This window comes from Micromys minutus (genome assembly GCF_963924665.1).
Source record: "Micromys minutus genome assembly, chromosome: 18".
NCBI classification, from domain to species: domain Eukaryota; kingdom Metazoa; phylum Chordata; class Mammalia; order Rodentia; family Muridae; genus Micromys; species Micromys minutus.
Window position 1 is genome coordinate 48,504,790 of NC_137953.1, and position 12,776 is coordinate 48,517,565.

Consider the following 12,776-nt stretch of genomic DNA (forward strand, 5'->3'; position numbering starts at 1 on the left):
CAGCATACACAGGCATGTCAACCCCCACAGCCCAGGTTACTGAAGCCACCTTCCCTCAGCCAGACTCTGCCTTCTTTACTTCACTGCCTGTGTCTTGGAAGAGCACATCCCAAAGGGAGCTAATGTGGGCTGCATCTAAGAACTTGGACTCAGAAAGACCCAGGCCAAGAAGATAAATCTGTAAAGAGAACCACCCCAGCCTGGGAGGGAAAATCACAGGAGACAAGGGAATGGCTTCTCCGGCATTACTAAAATAGGCATCCATAAACAAACCCAGCCTGGCTGCCATTCAAGCCTCAGTTTCCTACCAGGCCCTCCTCTCTCAAGAGTGGATCTGCTCAGCTAGAGTCTAGACACTTCTTGGAAAGAGGCTGCCCTGTGTGGATCCTCCATGATCTCTCTTACTTTCTTCTGTGGTTTATGTGAACCAGTTTTCCATGCTCACCCACTCTGACAGGCAGGTTGGTTGACTCTACCCCTCCCTCCATCCCTCCCTCCTCCCTCAGGTGGTTTTATCCTGTTCTCACTGTGTGTCCAGAAATGAAAGACAAAAATAAGTTCCCCCTGCATACATTACCAAGGGGGCTGTGTGCAGAGGAGCAGGTTGGTCCCACAGATAATAGGCTATTGTGCCTGGGGGTGCTTCCTGAACTCTACAGAACCCCTTCCTGCCCATGATCTCTTTTAATTCATGCATTTAATTAGCAGATGCTCACTGGAGACATAGACAGTGCCAGGTGATGAGGCAGGCAATGGGGACATCTAGAGGGCAGGTGAAGTCCCCATTCTCACAGAGTGGGAGCCAGGCAGCAACAAACGAATGTGATCCTTTTAGACAATGACAATGGGACTGAGAAGGGCGCCAACAAGGGTAAATACATGTCACGTGGCTTTGTCTGTGTCTCAGCAGGAAGTCAGTGCACACACAGACAGGGTGGTCAAGACCTCTCTAAGGAGGTGATGATATCTGCGGCAAAGCCCACAAAGATGAGCCCTCTTGATGTTCTCATGATGTCTCTGTACCAGGCGTCTCCATGCAACAGAGCCATTGGAAAGATCTGTACTGACCAATCTTCTCACGGCCTCACCATAAGGCCCATCTTTCTTCGGCCTTCAAGAACTCACATTCATACATTCATTCAACAACCACATGTTGTAGACATACTGTGTGCTAGGACCCTTCCTAGAAATTGGAGATACATGGTAAACAAAAGGACTAGAAATGTCTCCCTTATAAAGGTGACATCTGAGTGAGGAGTGTTAGAAACCAAATAAACATCTCTAGAAAGGTGCTGTGGAGAAGACAAGCTAGAGAGGGAAAGAGGGCAACGCTGAGGACAGGGCTCACGTTTTACCAAGGTACAGGTGGGTGACAGTTGACTGCACAAACATCTGAAGAGAGCCAGAGAGTTATCTAGGGGAAGAGCATTCCAGGCAGAAGAAACATCAAATGTCCGGAGCAAAGAATGTTGAGTTTGAGGAAGAGGTCAGAAGGATCCAGATGTAGAAGTTGGGTCTGGTTCTTCCTCCCAGCTCCATGCTCTCATAAATAAACCTCAGATTCAAAATAATATTCACAGAAACCTTGGCATATAGCTAGGCTCTTCTCTGACTAGATCATAACTTAAGATAACACACATGCTTGGTTACCTGTGCTCAGGTACCATGTGCCTATCTCGTCACAAGCAAATCTTCCATGCCTGGAACTATCCCAGAATCCTTTCTGCCCCTCCAGATGTCCCACCTCCTATTTCTGGTCTAAGCTATACAACGAAGGTTTATGATTGACAGGTGCCATATCGTTATTTTCTTTACACCCAGAAGCAGCTAGTTCCCACCAGTCTAGCTCCAACCCTTTGAGCAAAGCCATGGCGGCCCCCAAATACCCTCCACCAAGCTACTGGACCATTATCCAATGTCTTTTTCCATCCAGAGACTCGGGTCCCAGCACAGCCTCTTTGGGAGGTTGGGATATTCAGTGAGGATGCCAGCCTCCCAGCAGGGGCTACATTTCAACAGCAATAAAGCACCTCACCCTGCTTGCTTTCTCTTTGCTCTTCATATATTTTATGCATTACAGAACAGCCAGATCTTAATGAAAGCTAGTTACATAAATTTGGGCAAAACAGCAACAAAAGCACTTCTTCTAGCAGGAGACATCAGCTGCTTTGTTTCGTTGCTCTCGGCATGAAAGTGAGTTACTGCGGGCAGGCACTCCAGGAAGAAACATCATTTTGCAGCTTTTTACCTTACCATGGGGCACGGACTGAAAGGATCATTTACCATTAAAAAATAAAAATCCCTTTCCAGTGTCCTTTCATGAATTTAAAAAAAAAAAAAAAAGCATCATTCATCAACTGACAGGTGCTTGCATCCTTACCAACAGCTTTAGAAGACCTGTGTGCTGCAGAAATTCTCTGGGATAATTCTAGATTTCAGTACCACCTAGAACATGTCATAAGCACAGCAGTAGCTGAAATTCTATGTCGTGAAGCACAGAGAGACACACACTGGCGTGCGTCAGGTACTGGGGTGAGTGTGACCTATGACCTGACACTGGGCTGACCTGTGCCCGGTCTTGGCTGTGTTGCTAACTTCCTATTTGGACTGCATCCCTTTAAGGCAGTTTAACCCTCTTACCTTCATCCTAGATCTTCAGAGATTTGGAACAACAAAGAGCAGGCAGGTTTTAATAAAAGCTATGAACCTGAATCAAGCACCTGACACCAAGTCTCAGTTTCCTAGTCTACAAAATGGGAATGGTGTCTGACACCAAGTGTGGAGATATTCTATAACCATTCTGAATTAATCAGTGCCAAAATCACCCTGTAAGTCATCATTATTAGGTTCTTGGTACAATCATATATTAAGTTAATCATCTGGAGTTGGGCATGTTTACTATAAAGAAATCCATATGCTCTTGGCACTGAATGAATAAAACCCTACCTCTCTAGGGATAGAGAGGCAGAAGGCTCCAGAGTTCAAAGCCATTCTTGGCTATATAGTAACTCTGAAGCCAGCCAACAACACTAAAATCTTGTCTCAAAAGAAGGAAGGGAGAAGAGATGGGAGAGAGAGATGGAGGGAAAGTAGAAGGAAAGACACCAAAGGAAAAGAGAGGGGGGAGAGGAGAAATCCAGAGACATTATTGTCAAATAAAACATGATTGCAAATATTATGAAACCAGCTTTTAGACTTTGGCATATAGGCTCCTAGAACTCCTTAGCCTCAGTCATTGGGTTTATTTGGGGCCTACTCAGTGGCTCCTTTCTCCAGTGGGCTGGACTGTGAGATCACTAAGTTCCCTCCCAGCCCTTACATCTTTAAACAGGACCTGGCTTCACACAGCAAAAATTTACCCCCCAAAAGATCTCCATCTGCCCTCTACAGGACAGCAGAAAACCCCACTTGTAATCAAGTGATCCCTTTCCCTTGGTGGGTCAGCTTTGCTCTTCTGCAAGGCAACTGTTGTACTTCTCCCCAAACTGATACACACACACACACACACACACACACACACACACACACACACACACACTGGTAAACACAGTCATGCTCATCTGAAAGTACACACACACATGCATGAGTACACAGAGGCATACCCTCACACACTGGTCCCCACAGCTCTGCTTCAGAGGCATTGGCTGTACACAGCCAGGTTATTGTGATCCCCTGTGAGAACTGCAGCTGCTGCCATTGCTGCATCCAATGAAGATGCTGGCAAGCCTCCCACAAATTGGAGATGGCAAACAGCTGAATACCTTGAGAAGAGATGGGCAACAAATGTGTGTCCTTGATGCCCCTAGCCCTGCTTACACCGATTTTTCCTTACTGAATTTCTCTGACCCTAACACTTGGACCAAATGCAAGCAGTTCCCCAGGCCCTACAGAAACGAAGCAAGGAAAAATATGGCTCAGGGTCCCTGATGGACAGTAGTAAATCCATCCCACCCTGGACAGCAGAATCCAGGCACTGTGCTTGGTGACTAAGTGCCAACGCACTGCCATTTTAGTCTCCCTGGGCCTCTGTTTCACACCAGCAACTCAGACCCTCACACAGAGTAACAGGAGTGACACCACAGTATGCACTGGCCTAGTACACTAGTCCCAACCCTCAGCAAAAGGGAAGTCAGAACCAGGGTTAACCTGTCAAGTGATAACCCCCCTCACTTGTGTGTGGCTGTAAACTCAGTCTGTGTTCATTGTAAGTCTCACACCATCCTCACAAGGCTGTGTTTCTTGAACTTTAGTGTGAACCAGCATCCCCTGAGAGCTTAGAACCCCAACGGCTGAGCCTTACCCATATAGCAGATGTTACAGAAATCTGGGATGAGCCCTGGGAATTTGAGTTTCTAACCATCAGTAAGTGCTGATGCTGATGCTGTGGAAACCACAGTGGAAACTTAAAGATAGATGTGCAGAGGAAATAGCCTACCAACTTTCTACAGTAGTTAAATCATGTTTGCTGGCTGGTTTTATGTCACCTTGACCTGAGCAAGACTCTCTAGAGAGGAGGAAGTCTCAATTGAGAAAGACCTCAATAAGATCAGTCTACAAGCAAAGCAGGCTTCTAGAGAATTTTTTAATCAGGGGGAGGGCCTAACCATGGTGGGTGGTGCCATCCCTGGACTGGTGATTCTGGGTTCTATACAAAAGCAAGCCATAGGGAGCAAGCCAATAAGCAGTACCCCTTCATAGCCTCTGCATCACTTCCTGCCCTCAGGTTCCTGCCCTGTTTAAATTTCTGTCCTGACTTCCTTAAGTTATAAACAGTAGTGTGGAAACAAAATAAACCCTTTCCTCCCCAACTTACTTTTGGTCATCATTTCATCACAGAAATAGTAACCCTAAGACACCATGTGCAGACGCTGAGCTGAGCTTCAAACTAAGTAGACTACATGCCTTATGCCACTGCTGGAGGTTCCATTTCTCCTAGAGATAAGCCCAGTGCAGTGAAAGCTTCTGGAAGGATAGAGCCAGGACCAGTAATAAGAGCCACACGGCCAAGGCTTAAGAAGAGGCTTGGTAACTTGCCCTGAGGTCAATCTCTGCACACAAGATGTGTTGACAGAGGTTATTCGGGGTGTGTGTTATCACAATCAATGATCCCGTTAGCCACATTTGTAGACACACTAAACATGGAGGGATCCCCAGAAAGCTGATGCATAGACTTGCCAAGGACAGCCTCTAAGAGACACAGCACTTCCATGGGGCAGAGTCTAAACTTTTATGATGGCACTTTACCTGCTTGCTGTGACTTGGTTTCCCTGTATGTTAAAAGGAAGAATGATTCCTGTCACCTGAAGGTCCCTGCTTGACTGAATAAAGAAGCAACATCTGAAAATAAATACCCACTCCTAGCATCTCTTTGGCATAGAGTGTCTATAAATACCACCCCATCATCCTTATTAGGGCTGTGGAGTCCTCTGAGTTCCAAGTTTTGCTCAGCACTTTCCAAATGTCATTGATGTCGGCAAGCACTTTGAAAGATTCCAAAATGAATGCATTTCCTGCCGATCTCTACTTCAGCCTTTCTCCTGGAAGTCTGCTTTAAAAATAAAATAACTGTTCCTCCGAGTGCTTCTTCCATTTCAATAGCTCTGACTCCAGGTCCCAGCACCCCTGTGCTTGCCACGGCCCAGAGCCATATCAAGCATTAATTAAAAAGCAAACTAGAACAGCAAGGCATGGTGAGACATGCTTGCTATCTGTCACTGGGGAGACTGAGGCAGCAATGTGACAGCAAGTTTGAGGCCAGCCAGGGGCACATAGAAAGACTCTTCCTCCAAATGACAAAAAGAGTGATTAATAGCAATAACAATAATAATAATAATAATAATAAATAGTAGTAATAATAATAATAGTAATATCAGGCCGGGTGATGGTGGCACATGTCTTTAATCCTAGCACTCATGAGGCAGAGGCAGGTAAATCTCTGAGTTCAAGGCCAGCCTGAGCTACAAAGCAGTTTCCAGCATAGTCAGGGCTAATTATAGAAATCCTATCTCAAAAAGATAGCTAGCTAGCTAGCTAGATAGATAGATAAATAGATAGATGATAGATAGATAGATAGATAGATAGATAGATATAGAGATAGATAGATAGATAGATATAGAGATAGATAGATAGATGATAGATAGATAGATATAGAGATAGATAGATAGATAGATGATAGATAGATAGATAATAGATAGATAGATAGATAGATAGATAGATATAGAGATAGATAGATAGCTAGATAGATGATAGATAGATGATAGATAGATAGATAGATAGATAGATAGATAGATAGATGATAGATAGATAAATAGATAGATAGATAGATATAAAGATAGATAGATATACAGAGAGAGTGAGAGAGAGAAAGAAAGAGAGAGATGAAAGAAAGAAAAGAAGGAAGGAAGGACCTGGCAAATTAGTAACACATCAGTCTAAATGCTACTTTGTCATTGTTACAATTAGACAAAGTAGGCTCTAAAACAAATACAGAGTCTCAGTAAGAGGATTTGCATTAAGGAGATGAATACTCAGGGCAGTACCTTTTCAGAAGACTGGGCCCAGGCCACTGACAGAGATGTGTGACCAGCCCAGGATCCTACAACCAGTGTGCTCGCTAAGTAAGACATGTGGACTCCAGAAAACCACAGCAGACAGCAGAAACCTTTGCATTGCTTCCTCTTCGAAAACCGCATCTTTGCCGTATATTTTTTCCTTCAAAAGAAGAGGGAATGAAGGCAGAGACTTCTGCTCTCGGAGCTCCCAGCCCGAGGCTCTTCAGGGTCCTGGCTCTTCAAACCAGCCAGTAGCAAATAGAGCCCTTTAGTGTGGGTCCAGTTGGGACCTCTTGGTGCCCATCCATCTGAGGAATGCATGTTTACCCATGGGAAGTGTGGGCCATCTGCTTTGTCATTGAGTCAGGCACCTTTGTCTTCATCCTGGCACTGGTGGACATCCAAAGTCCCAAAGCAGTTTTCAGAGACAGGGACAGAGAGGACAGGCCAGATCTCCCATCTCAGCAGTCTGGTGTAGGCACCACTGACAAATGACAGTCAACATTCCTTACCAATAAATAAATAAATAAAAGCATCTTCTTAAAAAAAAAAAAAAAAGCAGGCAGTAACATTTATGTGAGTATCCTAGTCTCTCATTCTTTAACCTAAATTAGCAGACACCTCAAAACTCAAATATTAAGGGGAAGAGATACAGCTCAGTGGTGCAGCATGTGCTTAGCAAGTCTGAGGCCCTGAACCCACTTCCCAGCATCAATAAACAAGAAATAAATAAGTAATAAATAGTTGCATAGCTCAAGAAAGTGACTAGAGTCTCCTGGGCTTAGGTCTGATTAACTCTGCTCCTGCTTTGATATAGTTCTGGGTTTTTATTCCATCTGATGAAATGCTGCTGTTGACAAAAAATCGGGCCTGAGCTGACATTAACAACCAGCTTTCAGCCAGGATGCAAAGGAACTGATAAAGTCTCCTTTAGGTTTTTAAGAAGTGTGTGTGTGTGTGTGTGTGTGTGTGTCTGTGTACCTGTGTGTGTGTGTGTGTGTCTGTGTGCCTGTGTCTGTGTGTCTGTGTGTCTGTGTGCCTGTGTCTGTGTGTGTGTGTCTGTGTGTGTGTGTCTGTTTGTGTGTTTGTTTGGGTCTGTGTGCCTGTGTGTTTATCTGTGTATGTCTGTTTATATGTGCCTGTGTGCATCTGTGTATTTGTGTATGTGTATGATTGAGTGTCTGTGTCTGTGGGCATTTGTGTCTTTGTGTGTCTGTATTTATGTCTGCGTGTGTGCTTTGTTTGGTTGGTTGTTTATAAAATAGGTCTTACGGAACCCAAGTGGTCTCAGACTCTCTAGCCAGAGCTGTCCATGAGGTCCTCATCTCCCTGTTCCACCTCCTACGACAGGTGTGTGCCACTGTGCCCAGTTACTTATGTGTTAAGGAGCTGGAATCCCCAAACTCATTAGTGAACTGAACAACAGACCAACCTCTCTAACAGGGCTCTAAGGAAACCAAACAAGAACTCTGAAGTCATTTGTCTAGTGTCTCCTATGCCCCAACCAACTTAGCTGTCTTCTTTCTTATAATATTCCCCACAACCTCCGGAAATTGGAGAAAAACATCCCTCTAACAATTCCATAATTGTCACCTGGAAACCAGCTTCTTATTCAAGTCTTCGGAGCTCATTACTGCTGTACTGCTGTCTGTGTGTAGAAATGCATTTAACTTCGCACATCAGGCACTGTGGTCTGGGTGGTGCTTTCAACCCCATACACTAGGTACACTCCACTCGTAGTCCCAGTCACCCAGACACGGCCTTTGTGTAAATAATACACAGTGCCTAAGCTAGAGCGAGCATGGGGCTACACCGCTGCTTTGTGCTCAGATACCGAGTGAGCCTGCGCGGGCCACCATTAAAGCGGCTCATTTGAATGAGAAATGGGTTAAGACTGGCGTCACTCCCTAGCACACTATAAACCCCTAGGCACCCCCACACCTGCTTTCTCCATTTCCCAGCTGAATCGGAAGTCTGAGGATTAGGAAGATGGAAGGATTCTGGTCCCTGGGTGGCCTTGGGGGGCAACATTCTCTCCACCCTTTTCACATTTCACTAGACTGTGATACGAGAGAGAAATATAAATTGTTCTGTGTTATAACATTTTTGAAGTATTGTCTCATGTGATTGGCCCTTGTGTTTAGGTCTTTGAACAGATAGGAGTCACACCCTCTGCTTGTTAGGGTGAGGCTTCAGTCGAAAGAAACCGAGGTGTACAGCTGAGGCTGGTATGTAGCTGGGGTCCCATGGCGCCCCCTCCTGGAGGGGCACGGTATGTTCTCCTATTGATCAGGTCCTCAATGCTGGGGTGGACAGGGATGGAGGCAAAGGCTGTGCCATCCATCAGCGGCTACCATCGGCACCTGTGTTGGGGTGTCACGGAGAAGCTGAGCTATTCCCTGCCACACCCCTACATTTTCCAGTGGATGGCTTTGATGTCATTTTTCAGGCAAGAACTCCATGTTTTTAAACTGGGTATCATGGTGTAGGCTTAGCCTTGAGCTATTGGCAGTCCTCCTGTTTCATCCTTCTGATTGCTGGGATTTTAGGTGTGTGCTACCTACCACACAGGGACAAGAATTCGGCTTCCTCTATGACAGCTCCTGTCTCTTCTCCTAGATCCAACCACCGCATAGAAATAAAGAGGAACCCTCCCCCAGTAAGGTCCCACCTTCCTTAAAATGGTTGTAATTTTCAGCTCCTGGGGAAATGTGTTCTCTCTTCTTGTGTTTGTGGCAGGATTCTCTCTCTCTCTCTCTCTCTCTCTCTCTCTCTCACACACACACACACACACACACAGAGAGAGAGAGAGAGAGAGAGAGAGAGAGAGAGAGAGAGATCCAAGAGGAAAAGCAACACTTCCATCCATAAACAGTGGGTGGGTTGGGAGTGAGGAGCAGGATGGGGCAGTGGGCATGCCCCAGTCTCTCCCGACACAGCTGGGGGCACTTCTGGAAGAGCCCAGGCTCAGAAGTGTCCCGCTCACTGAACCAGGAGTCCCAAAGCAATTACAATTCCGTTCTCTATTCAAAAGGCAATTTTCTCTGAGACAGCAAAGGGCCTGTGCCTCAATGTCCCCAGCTCTATAAAATCAATGATTCGTATCACCGAAAGCCAGCAGTGACGTTTCATCTCACCATTTTGCATTCTCGCGGAGCAAATTCAGGCTCGGAGATAAATAGGCCTTTTCCTGGAATGATGGGGCATCTGTGGCAGATGCTGATTTCAACCACAGGGTCCCCCCCCCCCCCCGCCCTGCTTCCTTTTCACTGCTGTAGCCAAGGGTCTTAGGGAGAGAGGCTGGAAGGCTTTGGAAGTACCTGAGCCTCTGAATCCTGGGAACCTGGTCCTGGCAAGGAAGGAGCTTCCTGCCTCTGAGTGCCCTGGGGAGCCTGCAGCAGGGGCTTCCACACTGGCTCCCCAGTTCGAGCTTCCGCTGGCACCTTCTCGGATGACAACTACAGGCCTGCCCACCTCCTAAAATGACGGTGAGAATGTGATGCTGTGACACAGCTGCTCATTGACTCTCACCCAGTTCCCTCCTTGGGTTGAGAAGTGTTTGAGAGCCAGGGCAGATGGCAATGGTATGACCTGTCACACAAGCAGCCTATCCTATCCTCTGCACTATTGGTCTGCATGCCAGCCTATTTCTCCAGCCCAGCAGCTGAGGACACATGACTCACTGAGGCCATTTGGAGCAGAGAAGGCTCTTAGAGCTGAGCACAGACTGTGGCAATGGCATCCTTCTCTTGCCTTGAGGTCACCCTTCCACCCTCTGAAGGCCTCTTCTGTTCTAATTCCAAAGCCAGCTGCAGGTGTTTGCCTAGTCTGCTGAAGCGTCCAAGGCAGGCCAGCAGGACTTATTTATGAGCCTCTTGCCTGGTGATCACTGGCAACCATCCTTCTGCGAACTTCTGATGCCCTGAGACATATCTCAGGAAGTAAATTCCAGGGATAGGTAAGCACACTCATCCGTCAGGAACCCATAACTTCTCATACAATTAGAATCCAATAAAGCGAAATCCTCTTTCACACCTGAGAGCCTCCTGAGGCTCTACCATCTCAGCACCTCAGATACACGTGTGTCCCACACGGCAGGTCCGTCCCCCCTCCCCCCACCCCAGCCTTGGAGCCTCTTCTACAATGGAGCAATTCTCTTTCTTTGTCTGGGATGCTTCTTTGTTATTATAAAATAGTTGTTTAGTCTTCATTTTAAAGTCCCAAGCTGTTCGTTTTAGATATTTGCCTTGACGGTACAGCCCACCGAGTCATGCTCAATTATCTCAGCGTCCTTGGAGGCAGAATCTTCAGGTTTTTTTGTTCCCTAGCAACTGGAACAACGTCTCACATGTTGGAGAAGCTTAATGAGTATTTGTTGAATGACTAAATGAATGATATTATCTGTTCGGTTCTGAGATTCTCTTATCTGTTTGTTTATCACTCATCCTTCACCAGAAGCCTGAGAATCCCGGAGAGCAGCGGGCCCTCAGTTTTGTTCCCACCGGGGCTTCTTCGGTGCCTAGAATGGTTTCCGACCCATTGTAAGTGTTGAATCAAGAGCTGCTGAATGACTCCTTCCTCGGTCTGGGAACGCTAATACTGTTTCAATGGCAAACACTCTAACTTACAGTTCAAGAAACATTTTTATGATCCTCCCCCACCCCTAGCCACCTCTAAGACGGGGTGGCACTCTGTAACTCTAGCTGTCTTTGAACTCACCAAGTAGACTAGGCTGGCCTAGAACTGACAGAGCTCCGCCTGCCCCATGAGTCCTGGGATTAAAGGTGTATGCCACAATGTCTGGCTAAGCAACATTTTTAATAGGCTGTGTGTCTTAGTTAGGGTTTCTATTGTTGGGAAGAGACGCCATGGCCACAGCAACTCAGAAAGGAAGCATTTACTTGGGCTTTGCCTACAGTTCAGAAGTTTACTTAGTCCATTATCATCATGGTGAGGAACATGGCAGCACGCAGGCAGACACGGTGCTGGAGGAGGAGCTGAGAGCTCTGGATCTGGATCAGCAGGCAGCAAGAAAAGAGAAAGACACTGGGGCTGGCTTGAGCATTTGAAAGCCCAAATCCATACCACCAGTGACACACTTCCTCTAACAAGGACACATCTATTCCAACAAGGCCAGACCCCACCCCCACCCTGATTCAAACCACCATACATAGTATATGAGCCTTCTCCAAAGCTATCCTTAGATACACTTAGGGAGGAGGCAGAGATATGAACGAAATTATTGCAAGTGAATTAAAACCGTGAGCTGGATGCTTGAGATGCACAGGGAAGGGACCACTTCTCCCCCAAACAGGAAGTCTTTAGAAAGGCCAGTGCATTTAACCAAATATTAAAGGATGAAGTAAAGTGGGTGGGGTAGGGAAGTTAAGGAACTGTTTGAAGGCATCCAGCCTTGGGAGGAAATTGATGGGTGGAGCCTGGGTGTAGAGGGCACCAGGCCAGAAAAGTGGGAGGAACCTGAGATTGTAAATTCTCAGCTTCAGGCCCTTAAACTGTTGGGGGGGGGGGGACAATCTCTCCACTGTTTAAAGGCCCATTATAATAAAGCTGTATGATCACCAAACATTTATATAGAAACTGAATGGAACTTTAAAGTGCATGAAATATGAAGTTCCTGATTTTACTTGAGACACATGGAACAAGAGTCAGATATCACACACATGCATTCGTGTGTGTGTGTGTGTGTGTGTGTGTGTGTGTGTGTGCATTGACGTGCAGACACACCACACACACACACACACACACACACAAACACACACACACACACACACAAACACACACTAGTTTTCAAGGTAGAATCACATTCTATAGCCCAGACTAGTCAAGAACTCACTGTGTATCCCAGGCTGGCCTCAAACTCACAATAGTGGTCTTCTAACATCAGCTTCTCCAGTGCTGGGATTATGACTGTAACACCACACCTGGCAATGCCACGATTTTGAATAGAATAATGTCTTTATGTGTCACTGGCCCTTGTTCACTTGCTAAAATTTATATTTTAAAAACTGACTTGAGGGGTGGCGAGATGGCCAAGTAGGTAGAGTTGCTTGTGGCCAAGCTTGCTGACTTGAGTTTGAGCCTCAAGACTCACATGGTAGGAGAAAAGAGCTGATCTCCATTCACAGGCTGCAGCCTGTGTGCACCACCCTCAGAATGAGGGAGTGCGAAAGACCGAGACTCCCTCTGTTCGGGGATGGGATGGGG